The sequence below is a fragment of the Palaemon carinicauda genome, chromosome 30 (assembly GCF_036898095.1).
Source record: "Palaemon carinicauda isolate YSFRI2023 chromosome 30, ASM3689809v2, whole genome shotgun sequence".
NCBI classification, from domain to species: Eukaryota; Metazoa; Arthropoda; class Malacostraca; order Decapoda; family Palaemonidae; genus Palaemon; species Palaemon carinicauda.
The window spans coordinates 42107215-42120227 of NC_090754.1; the positions used below are offsets into that span (position 1 = coordinate 42107215).

General features: G+C 45.1%; 1 protein-coding gene across 2 annotated transcripts in view; it reads right to left on the reverse strand.

Moving 5' to 3' along the window:
- LOC137623057 (uncharacterized) overlaps nt 1–12565 on the reverse strand; it is a 19252-nt gene extending 6687 nt beyond the window's left edge. Inside the window, exon 1 of one of the 2 annotated variants that reach the window (XM_068353693.1) lies at nt 12411–12565. The gene's annotated coding sequence lies outside the window, so the exon portion shown is untranslated. Of the gene's footprint in view, nt 1–11754; nt 11879–12410 lie in introns of those variants that run through there. The other variant, XM_068353694.1, reaches the window with a different exon arrangement.
- Nucleotides 12566–13013: the final 448 nt, after the last annotated feature.

The window sequence follows — 13013 nt, forward strand, 5'->3', positions numbered from 1 at the left end:
AGCCTATATTTTCAAATCTCAAAGGTGTTATGACATGTGGCCTTTTGTAAGCCTATATTTCCAAATCTCAAAGGTGCTGTGACATAATATCTCCTTGTTTGTTGATGTAGGCCACAACAGTAATATCAGGCATTAATGTTCTGTTGGAATGATTATAATGTCAACAGAGCGGCCGCCTTCATTTCTAGTATGTTAAAATGAAGATGATATGATGATATGAACTTTTAGAAGACACCCTCATCTGTAAAAAGCACTAGCCCTGCAGTAAGGCACTCCAAAGTAGTCCCTTTGAAGAATTTTTTGTCCCTCAGCCACCAGTCCAGATCAAATCTCACTTCGTATTGAACAGGAACAAGGCAATGAGGGTAACTGCTCAATGACCAATATCTCTCCAGACAACACTAAGGTGACCCTAGATGTAAACTGCCCTGGGACCCAGCTTACCCAATGATGAGTGACCTGGCTGATGCCATTGACAAGTTGAAAGACATTGATTGCTTAATAAAGGGCTTGCCATCCTATTGTGTATGGCTACTTGATCAATGAAATTTAACATTTCCCCTATTGTTTTGTTACAATTTATCTCAAAAAACTAATCTTCTGGTAGGGCGTTAAGCTGGTCTTCTACAGATTCAACACCATCCCCCAATCTTGGAAAATCAGAGAAATCTGTCCCGTTGTTGCTGGAGTTGCCTTTTGAAGGAAGATGAGATTCTCCAGTCGTCCAGATACCTAAGTAGCAGGGCCCCTTGGCACGCTCCCAAGACTTAACAGACAAAAGCAACTTTGATTTGCAACACGTTGCCCTTGAGGGAGAAAAAGAGGAACTTCCTTGACTATTGGTGAAGTGGGATCTGAAAATACACATCTCTCAAGTCAAGAGAGAGCATAAAATGACCAATTCGCAGATAATTTGTAGGGGAGGGTAGCTTGCTAACCCCCCTCCCCTCACACCTGTGCTTGAGCTCAATTTGCTTGGAGGTAGGACTTCAAGGGGAATAGGGTTGGCGGGCAAGTTTGGTTAAATAGCTGAGGTTTGTATAGATAGGAAAAATTCAAATTATCTACGAATTTGGCATTTGTTCCATAACTGGAATACAAACCACGCTTTTTAATAGGAGTGACTCACCCATTAGGAGGGGTGGACGTCCCAGCCAGTCTGGCTTTTTGGCTTTGCCAGGGGGCTCCTTATCTGGGTGCGTTAGCACTCGAGAAATAGGGAGCCCCTGCACCTCGCAATAACCTTGCTACCTACGCAAGCTGTGTGTGAAGGTATGTAGAAGTGTGACTCGTCCTAAAAAGTTGTTCCGAAGTTCTTTAGATGGAAACCTGTATACTAGGACTTTCCCAATACTGTACAACCTCGTCAGGGTATGGAGACGTAACAGTATTAGAGGTCAGCTATGCAGAGAACCCAGGATGCTGCTTTCCCCAAAAGGGGATGATGAAGAAAAGAATAAGGGCCAGTCAAACCTTTTCATTTATGCAGACTAAAACTGGGTAACAATGCCCTCAACCTTCTCCTACTTGTCCAATAAGAAACTTGAAGTTTTAAACCAGCTGTTGTGCAGCCACCACACGACGGATAGAAAAAGTATAGTCTCTGTCTTTTCCACAACCCCGCTTGAAGAACCTGCATCACAAAAATTTCTTTTGAAGGCCATGGATATAGCTATGTCCCTCACATCATGTGCTCTGTTGCAACGTGACGGAGGAAGGTCTGGATTCAGTGCCAGGTCAATGACCCTGCGAATCCATGCAGAGATGGTGTTCTTGGTGACCCTCCTCTTAGTCCTTCCTGTGCTGACAAATAGTGCTGGCACACGAGGACGGGGTGCGGCTGTTCTCTTGAGGTACAGCCTCAAGCTCCTTACTGGGCATAGTAAGAGATGGTCTGGGTCATCTGTTACAGTGCGGAGATTAGAAATCCGGAAGGAGTCGAATCGAGGATCTGCTACTCCCGGGTTTTGAGTCTTAGCAAAGAACTCAGGGACGAAGCTGAACGTTACTCCTCCCCATCCCCTTGAATGGGCGGTGTCATACAAGAGACCATGAAGTTCGCCGACTCGCTTGGCCGAGGCCAAAGCTAGCAGGAACACAGTCTTCCAAGTTAGGTGGCGATCTCATGCCTGGCGTAATGGTTCATAGGGAGGTCTCTTAAGAGACCTGAGAACTCGAACCATGTTCCATGGGGGAGGTCTCACTTCCGACTGGGGGCAGGTAAGTTCATAACTCCGTATGAGTAGAGAAAGTTCTAGCAATGAAGAAATGTCCATTCCTTTCAGTCTGAAGGCGAGACTTAAGGCTGAGCGATAACCTTTCACTGCCGAGACTGAGAGGCGCATTTATTCATGCAAATACGCGAGGAACTTAGCTATTGCTGGAATAGTGGCATCCAGTGGAGAGAGAGCCCTTCTACGACACCAACCACAAAAGACTTTCCACTTTGCCTGGTAGATTGCTGCTGATGACTTCCGCAGATGGTCAAACATCCTGATCGCAACTTGTTGCGAAAATCCTCTCTGAGAGAGGAGATGCTGGATAGTCTCCATGCGTGAAGTCGTAGTGAAGCTACGGCTTTGTGGAAGATGTTGGCGTGTGGTTGTTTGAGTAGATTGTATCGTAGAGGGAGTTCTCTTGGAGGCTCCGTTAGGAGTTGCAGAAGGCCCGGGAACCACTCTGCGTGGTGCCATAGCGGAGCTATGAGGGTTATTGAAGGATTGACCGATGTTCTGGTCTTGTTGAGTACCCTCCTCATCAGATTGAAAGATTGACCGATGTTCTGGTCTTGTTGAGTACCCTCCTCATCAGACAGAACGGGGGAAAGGCGTACACGTGGATGTTGTCCCACCGTTGTTGGAAAGCATCTTGCCAGAGAGCATTGGGGTCTGGGACAGGGGAACAGTACAGTGGGAGCCTGAAGCTCAGGGCCGTTGCGAAGAGGTCCACAGTCGGAGAACCCCACAAAGTCAGGACTTTATTGGCTACTAGATGATCCAAAGACCACTCAGTACTCACTATCAGAGATGCTCTGCTCAGATTGTCGGCGAGCACATTCCTCTTGCCTGGAATGAAGCGTGCTGATAAGTGGTATGGAGTGGATTTCGGCCCATTTCAGTATCTCTACTGCTAGATGGGATAGTTGCTGCGAAAAAGTACCTCCTTGCTTGTTGATGTAGGCCACTGCTGTGGTGTTGTCGCTCATCACCACCACAAAGTGACTTGCTAGGTCCCGTTGGAACTGTTGAAGGGCTGGAAAGACGGCCTTCATCTATAGGAGATTTATGTGGAGGTACTTTTCTGACTATGACCAGAGGCCTGAGGTCGTGTGGTGCAGCACAAGGGCCACCCCCCCTTTTTTTTGGTGCAGCACGTGCCCCCCCCCCTTTTCTTAAAGTGCCTGAAAACAGCATCAAATTCTTTTTTGAAGTGCCTGTAAACAGCATCAAATTCGGGGGGAGGACGAGATGATCCACTCTCTTTCGTAGATTCTCGCCTGCCACCCACCACTGTGGTCTGTCAGTTCTGCAGGTCCCATGGGGATCTGGATGCCAGGGGAGACGTAAGCTTGATTCCACTGGGACTTGAGTCGCCACTGGAGGAATCTCATCCTGAGGCGACCATTGGGAACTAGACGGGCCAGCGATGAAAGGTGACCGAGGAGATGTAACCACGATTGGGCTGGAAGTTCTTCTCATCTGAGAAAAGGTCTTGCGACCTTCCTCAGCCTTGCTATCCTGTCGTCTGATGGGAAGACTGTGGAGAGTGGTGTCTATAATCATGCCTAAGTATACCAGTCTTTGAGTGGGAACCAGGGAGGACTTCGAGATTTACCATGATCCCAAAATCTTGGCAAAGTCTCAGAAGTTTGTCTCCGTGTTGTAGAAGGGTTGACACCGAGTCTGCTGGGATTAACCAGTCATCCAGATAACGGAGGAGACGGATGCCAATCCTGTGTGCCGAAGATGATACTAGGGTGAACACTCTGGTGAAGGCTTGTGGTGCTGTGGAAAGACAGGAGCACAGCACCTTGAACTGGTACTTTCTGTTGTCCAGGCTGAATCTTAAGTATTTCCTTGAAGACGGATGGACTGGGATCTGGAAGTACGTGTCCTTTAGATCCAGTGTGCACATGAAGTCTTGCGGTCTTACTGCTAGTCTGACCGTATCTACCGTCTCCATGCTGAACGGAGTTTGTTTGACAAACTTGTTCAGAGTTGAGAGGTCTCCAGCCTCCAGACGCCTTCTTTACAAGAAAGTCAACTGAAGAAGCCTGGGGATCCGTAGAGGACCTATTGGAGAGCGCCCTTCTTCAACATGGTCTGGACTTCCGCGCGAAGGGCTTACCCCCTTGCCGATCCCATGGCAAGGGAGTTCTATGACACTGGATCTGTCGTCAGGGGAGGTAGAGATGTTATGAACGGGACACGATATCCTAGACTGATCACGGGGATCGTCCAGGAATCAGCCCAGAGTTGCTTCCACCTGCTTGCGCAACGTTGTAGGCATCCCCCACACCGGCGGAAATGCAGGGGGACTGCCTATCCTAGTGTTTGCAGCCTCGGCTGCTCCCTCTAGGATTTTTACCTCCCCAGGGGGACTTTTTGCCTTTCCTCTCTTTAACAGGTAAGGGCTTAGACATCATCGTCTTCGGTGCAGTTGTCGTCGTAGTGATCTTGGTTGGACGGGACTGCTGTGGTGCTGGAGGTTTATAGGGCTTATATGTTAAAGCCCTATGGAGGAGGGAGTCCTGATGGGAATTCCTCCACCTCTCAGCAGCATGTTCCACATCCTTAGGCTTGAACAGAACAGACCCCTCTATGGAGTAATGTCTGAGCCTATTGATCTTGGCGCTAGGGATCTTCTGGTGGAATCTCTCAGCTACTGCATCCCGACATTTCAGGATGGTATCTGCCCCCCAAGTTCGAGACTTGGTGGGCAAGAAACTCAATCGTGCGAGTACCTGAGAGAAGGAAGGTTTCCATAGCTTTCCTGGTACGTTCCTTGGAGAAATCCTCTGATCGTATCAGGATACCTAAGGTCCCCAACCAGATATCAAGCCACGAAGTAGCTTGCATAGCACATTTAGCGACCTTCTCCTGGTTGAGGATCTCGGCTGCTGGAATGAGACCGACCAGTTGGAGAGTCTCTTAAGAGGGACTCCCCTGGTTAGCTCTTCCAGCGAGTGGTGAAGCAGAAGAGCTGAACAAGGCTCCTCCTGGATCTCGAAGTACCTCCTCTGCTGTACGCGAGGTGGGAAGAGCTTGTTCGTGATACCGGAACAGTTGGAGGAGGACATCACGGAGAGCTACTGGGCAATCTTGTCCCTGGTACTCATTACACCTTAAGACCAGGGCAGGGCTGCACTGGTCTTTGAGGGTTTTTGAGTACCAAAGACGCGGTCTAGGACCGTGTCTTTGCCCTCTCGAGGGGGGATCTCCGGGTTGGAAAACCCGTTGAGAACCCTCATTAGAGTCAGAACCTGCCAAAATCCATGTTCTGACTCCTGCTGGTCTCCTGCTGTTGTAGGACTTGCAGCGAAGTCTCCTTCTATCCCCAAAGGCTCTTCTTGGGGAGAGTCACGGACATTCCCCGAGTGGCTGGCTAGCTCCATCCTAGCCCTGGTGGAGGACTTTGGCAATGTTTAATGTTTTGGAGTCTTTAGATTCCTTCTGAGGAAGGATGTAAGACTCCAACATTGATGAGTGTTGCATGTCCCTTCTATTCCCGGACTGTGAGGAACTCTCGGCGTGAAGAGGTTTCTTTCATTGGTGCAATGGGGGAAAATCTCTCTTTGCATGGTTCCCTTGGTGACGGGAGATCTTCGTCCGAAAGGGATGGAGAGTTAGCCCGAGAAATAGGAGTCAGTTTCGCCCTCGGGGAAGTAACCGCGTCCAGAAATCCTCTTTTCCTATTCAAAGGGGTAGAAGAAGCCATGGTTCCATGTCCTAGATCAGAGAGGGCAGGCTTGAAAGCCTGCGTTACGGCTCTGATCCGGGCTGTTAGCCGACAGACACACTGTCAGATATACCCCCTGAAGGGAAAGGGACCAAACGATCCCTGGGAGGAGTTACTGGAATGGGTGGGTTTGCCTTAGTAAGTAGCTTTTGGATCCTGAACCCCTCTGCAGGTTTCAGTTTTCCCACAATGCGTGGTGGTATGCGCTTGCGGGGAGGGGAATGAGGCGATGGCGACCTTGCCGGACGTTGTTTCTTTTGGTGTGCAAGCTCGCGCAGGAGAATATTGGCGCTCACGAGAGGGAGAATATTACGCAGTGTGCGCGTCTGTCGAAGAATTAAGGGGGGCGCGCGCAGGAGAATGTCTCGGAGCACGCAGTAGAATCTTGATGGGCACGCGGGAGAATGTTGGCGCTCGTCTTTAAGAGAGAGGGAGGGCGTGCGCTCGTATCTCTGTGAGCGCATGCAGGAGAAAGATGGCGCGCAGGTGAGGGCAACAGAGTTGTTGCCTCGCTTACGAACTTGCGTGCAGGTTTTGCCTGGCGCGCAAGATGGCGCTCAGGAGAGCGTGACATGGGGCGCAGGTGTTGGCGAGCGTTAGAGCGCTGTTGTGCAGGTAACTGGCGCGTAGGTGACCGTTGGCGAGCAAGTGGGCGCTGGTGCGTAAGAGATCGGGGGTGCGTAAGCGCAAGGGGCGTCGGTGCAGGAGAGCCCTGGTGCGTGTGCGCATGGGAGATCTCTGGTCTATTGGGCACGTAAGCGTAGGAGGTTGTTGCCCTGCGTAAGAGCGAGCAAGATGGGTGGTGCGCCGCAGTGTTGGGGCCTGACGAGCTGCTAGTGAGCGCTGGTCAAGTTGCGTGGTGCGCAATAGTGCACTTAGGTGGAGCCTTGTTAGGGCCATGCACGAACAGTGATGGCAGGTCGGCAGGTCTGTCGGGTGGATGGTCGACGTGTCCTTTAAAAGGTCGACCATCGACCGAAGGAGATCGCGAACAATCTGCAGAGAGGTCCAGGACCGAAGTCACAAGACTGGTTGCAGGTGCAGTGATGGACGATCGGTCTAGAGGCTCCTCTGCGGGGACTGCATAGACAACGAACCAAAGAGGCGCCTCCTCACCGCAGGTGAAGGAAGGCCTTTAAGGCGAAAAAGAGGCGCCTCCTCACCGCAGGTGAAGGAAGGCCTTTAAGGCGAAGAGGCCTTCCGACAGATGCGCCTCCTGGGGGCTGTTGGATTAGGAAGCTGACCGTCAGCAGTCCTCCGAAGAGGAGTCTCTTAAGTGAACTCTCCCGAGACACTAGCAGGAGAGACTGATGACGAACTTAGTTTCCCCCTCGGAGGATGGTCAGGAACGGGAGAAAATAAGCCGCCACCTACCGTAGAGTCTGGAGTGGCAGAGGAAATGGGTGACGCTGCACGAGACACCTCTGACACAACAACGTCGACAAGAGTCAGCGGATCTACCTCTGACGGTGACGACGACTGCTCGAATGAAGCACCCATGCGGATGTAATCAAGCAAAACCTCCTTGGAGGGCGAACCCATGAGCCCCACGGAGGACCAAATCTGGAAAACTTAAGTTAGTGACAAGGCCTCCCCAGGGGGAGAGGTGGTGCTGCTTCGCTAGGGGAAGCAACGTCATCTCTCGAGACCTGGGGTTGGACAGAAATAATTCGGTCTACGCTACTACTCGACTGTCTCTCAAAAGAGACCGACCGAGTAGGAGCTTCGGAGGAGGTTTGGGCGACGTAATAAGAGGCATTGGGTTTCTCTTCCTTCGAAGGAGAAACGTCCCGCTTGGACTTCTTCCGCTGTCGCGAAAACCTCTCCCACTGGGAAGAAAACCACTCCCTACACTTGTTGACACAATCACACCGTTGGCCACTGCAAGAAGGACAAAGGGCGTGAGGATCGGTCTCGACCGCCGACATGAATGTTCCACAGGGGCGGTCAGGAAGACCAGGCCAGGTGCGCATGGTCGCAGAGGCCAACTTCACGTACACAGTCTAAGAGGAAAGAAAATAACAAAAAGCATTAATGGCTGCCAATTGTCGGCGAGGATGAGAGCAGCAACATCCGAGCCGAAAGCAAAGTGAGCGCAATCACAGGTGTGTGAGGGGGAGTGGTAGCAAGCTACCCTCCCTACCCTCGCTATCTAGCGGTGTGGGTAATTAACCCTCGTTAAAAATTAATGGCTCGTCATTTCAGCTATGCTGAAAGTAATACCCCTATTAAATAGCGTGGTTTGTATTCCAGTTACGGAAGAAACTTGGAAATTAAATGGCAGGACAGAATTGGAAATGAAACTACAAGAGAGATTACTTGAAAGCCATATGTGGACGAGATCCTGGTGAGGGGTAGATGGAGATTGTTTGGGCATGCTCTTCCCACTCCCTAAGAGAAATTAGTTCACCAAACTTTCAACTAGGCTCCACAAGGCACTAGAAGAGATAGAGACGACTGGTGAAATCTAACCGAGGCCCTTTGAGTCAATAGGCGCGGGAGGATATGATGATTTTATGAAAAGATGCCAAATTCTGTTAGAGAGCATAAAGAGCATTCTTGGTAGCCAAACAGAATTAAAGAGCCAAATTTGAGCTTTTTGGGCCTCAAAAGGGTTAAGCTGGTAATCTTAATCCCAACTGGAGGACCAAGTTTGTTTGTTATAACATCCCGGGAATTAGTGTATACTAGGAACAAGCAATTATGAAATATTCACTGGCTGAATCAGCAGTCAGAAGCTCTTAGGCCATGGCAATCGGCAAGATATACAGAATTCAATCACTGTACTCAATAAGGTGAGCACTGAAATCACCAATAAGCACAAAAGAGGAGTTTATATCATCCTATTGTAACTTATCCATAGATAAGATATGATGATGAATCATGAAAATAAAAATCTGAAAGATAAAAGCTAAAGAATAGCAGGGCACTACACAAAATAAATACGCAGTAGATAAATTTTTTTTAGTGATAATCTTGGATATATTTGGTTTTGGTTAACTTTAATTCTTACTAATTGTAATCTAATGATATTTTCAATACTAATTATCTTGTTCCTAACCTATACATGTTTGAGTAAAATGTGATATTTGACTTGTACATTTATTTTTAAAAATTAGCAATACAGTACATAAATTGGGAAAACTATATAACATGTGCTTTGGTTAAGTAATCAAAGTCTTATGGGAATTTTTAAGAGTATACCATGAAATTATTTTCGTTTTTTTTTTTAAGTGGAACCCGTGTACATTACACAAAATTATATTTTCAATATTAATTATCTTGTTCTTAACCCATACATGTTTGAATAAAATTTGATAAGATTTGACTTGTATAATCATTTAAAAAATTAGCAATAAATGAATTAGGAAATCTATATAAGATGTGCTTTGGTTAAGTAATCAAAGTCTAATGTGAATTTGTAAGAGTATACCATGAAATTATTTCCGTTTTCTTTAAAGCGTGACAGAAAATAAATAACACAGGCTATTAATTAATATATAGATTATATAATTGTGTTACTGTCTACACAAATTACAAATGGCCTGGGCAACAGTTAATGTTATTATATAATTGTCAGTAAACTAATGTTCATGGCAAACGATGACACCCTTATGAACACCACTTTTGTTGTGTCCTGTAAGAAAATAAATACAAAACCAAATATAACTAAGATTATCACATAAATAAATCTTAGATACTACATATTTATTTTGTGTAGCATCTTGTTAAGCTTTACTTCATTGAACAATATTATAGTTATTTTGTTATCTATTGCATAATAAAATGGTGGGAAAACCAAATTACTTGTATTCTTCACATGAAGGAGAGGCATTCTCTGTCTGTATCTCTTGGTTTCTTTGTGACTTAACATTATCTAAATAAGAATTTTAGTTTTCTTTTGGCCTTTAATATGGAATAATTTACATTACATTTTTAGTTGTATAACTAATTTTCAAGCAATGTATGGTCGAAAATAAATTGTTCATACACAACAAGCATGAACAGCAGCAAACACCAAAACATTAAATAGTAAATTTATAAAAAAAAATTCTGCAGGTTTAAACCAAATTTTTCGATAACATTCGAGTTGTGGCACTGTATTTGGCACCCGTTGAAATACTACCGCTAGGTGTTATGGGGTCCTTTGACTGGCCAGACAGTACTACACAGGACCCTTCTCTCTGGTTACAGTTCTTTCCCTTTGCCTACACAGACACCGAATAGTCTGGCCTATTCTTCACAGCTTCTCCTCTGTCCTCATACACCTGACAACCCTGAGATTGCCAAAAAATTCTTCTTCACCCAAGGGGTTATCTACTGCACTCTAATTGTTCAGTACCTACTTTCCTCTTGTTAAGGGTAGAAGACTCTTCAGCTATGATAGGCAGCTCTTCAAGGAGAAGGACGCTCCAAATTCAAACCATTGTTCTCTAGTCTTGGGTAGTGCCCTAGCCTCTGCATCATGGTCTTCCACTGTTTTCTGTTAGAGTTCTCTTGCTTGAGGGTACACTCGGGCACACTGTTCTATCTAGTTTCTCTTCCTCTTGTTTTGTTTAAGTTTTTAGTTTATATAAGAAATATTTATTTTAATGTTGTTACTATTCTTGAAATATTTTATTTTTACTTATTTCCTTTTCTCACTGGGCTATTTTCCCTGTTGGGGCCCCTGGGCTTAAAGCATCCTGCTTTTCAAACTAGGGTTGTAGCTTAGCATTTAATAATAATAATAATAATAATATATGTGCAATGGCTATAAAACCAAATTTATATTTAAAAGGATTTAAAACTTTTTTTTAATAATCACTCACTTTCGCAATCTGCCACCACTATGATACAAATACCCTTTTTTGAACATTGACAGTGCAAGGAAAAATATAAAAATCCCTTTCCCTCTAAAAATACACTAATTACAAACATATTACCATAAAAACCCCATCACTTGGCTATGAGGAAGTAAATAAAAAATAATAATTACTAAAAGTGTAGATTGCAAAAGAGAGCAATTTACATTAGCACTTCACACTTAAGAGCGGTGCACCAATACTTAGAATACTGACTGAAACTAAAGTGGCATTTGTTTACAAAAACACGCTTAAGTTTACTCCATATGATGCAGTCCTGAAGCTTTCCTCTTCTTGCACAGTAATTAGGAGGTTCTTTAAATGGAGGAGAAGCAAAAAGTTTCAAGATATGTTAAGCAAGAGGGGAGGGATTATATACAATACCCACTTTTTAGTAATTACTCCATTTTCTATTTAGTATATATTTTGAATATGCAGTATATCAAATCTACGCTGGCAGTGGCATCACATACTTCTGTTAGGTTGACTCTGTTGACGATTTTAGTTCCAGGTTGTTTAGTGAGAAAACCAAGCTAGTTTTCTATATAACCCCTCCCCCTTTGCTCAACATATGCCAATTTTTGCTTTCCCCCATTTAAGGACCATCCTAATTAATGTGCAAGAAGAGGAGAGCTACAGGAATGCATAATTTTGGCGTAAACGGAGAGCGTGCTCTTAATAAGCAAATACCACTTCAGTGGTGATTTGTGCTTATCAAAGTAAAAGTTCCAAACACACACGGTGCCCACTGCAGGGTATGCGACCAACAAACACAGGTAGATTTAAATGTGTAAACATACATACACGGATAATAGGCATACAGTATACTGAACGTACATGCATGTACGTAACGTGTGTACACATACGAATGTGAGGGAGGCTGCAGTTGGGAGCCCGAGACCGTTTTACGTCACACGCGTTGAAGGGGTTTCGATATACTAAAGTCACTTACTATCGAGTCTATTGCCGAAATATATGCAACAGTGACATTCACAGAGAAGAGCTGGTGTCGGTTGAGTTGCAACACCAGCACCTTGCTGCTGCTGTTGGATAATGTACGAACTTTCAAGGGGAGTTTCCTATATACGTTAAGAACAATACTTGGAAGTCGCGGAACGTCGCCGTAATTGGTGGGGGGGGAGCTGATGACGTCACGATACAGCAAAAACGATACGTTCTACCTGAACATGAAGCGAACACACAGAAACTTCGACCTATAAATATACACTAGGAAATCTAGACACATTTGAAGCATTGTAAGAGCTTATAGAAAACAAAGATGCATAAAACCTTGAAACACTTAAGGAGCAGCCAGCAATGGCTGCCACCACATCCGATACCAGGTTGGGTCTGGGTGGTTAGTCGATAGACTCGATACCTAATGTTTTAACTGAAAAAACCTTAAGTCTATTTACCTACACATTTCGGAACTGAAAGCTCTATACTATGCTTATACAGTATTCCCATCTTTCATACAACCCGCAACCCATTTTGCTTGTATCAGGAAATACGCACATAGGAATACAAAGGGTAAATTAGAGGTTAACAATATGGGACTTTTCCCTTGCTACCCTACCATGAACAATATGAAAACGAAATGCAACTTACAGTAATAGACTGGATAAAGGAGTCACAATGTATGGATACGTTTCAGAATAAGCAATGTATCGTGGAAGGTACGTCCACTTCTGACGTGAAGTGAAAGCAAGGCAGCCCCGTAGTGAGTCGAGTTGAATGACAACAAATACTAACGAATGCCAGATTCTTCAATAATTTTATTTTATTACATATATATCCCACGACCAAATGTTATAAGAATTTCAACCAACGTAACATACCATGAAAATTATTGGTAAATAACAAAAGAAGGTTATCAAAACGTTTTAAATTAAAAAAAAAAAACTTTAAGCAGACATTCTATGATGGCAACACTCGTGTGCACGAAACGTTTTGTGTCCTGTCGGCCGAAATAGCGAGGATTAGCACCGGACGCCTTTGCTACGAATATATAAGGCGGGGAACTTAAATATTTCAATAAAAATGACTAATAACATGGTTATGTCACCATTCTGTGTAAACTATTTATAAATAGGTTGTCATGGATAACTTAACAAACGCGATTTACGTAATTAGCGATTTATGGGCTTGATAGTTTATAGCACTACAGATTGTAACGAAATTATCTTATTTAACATCGAATAAAAAGACGAT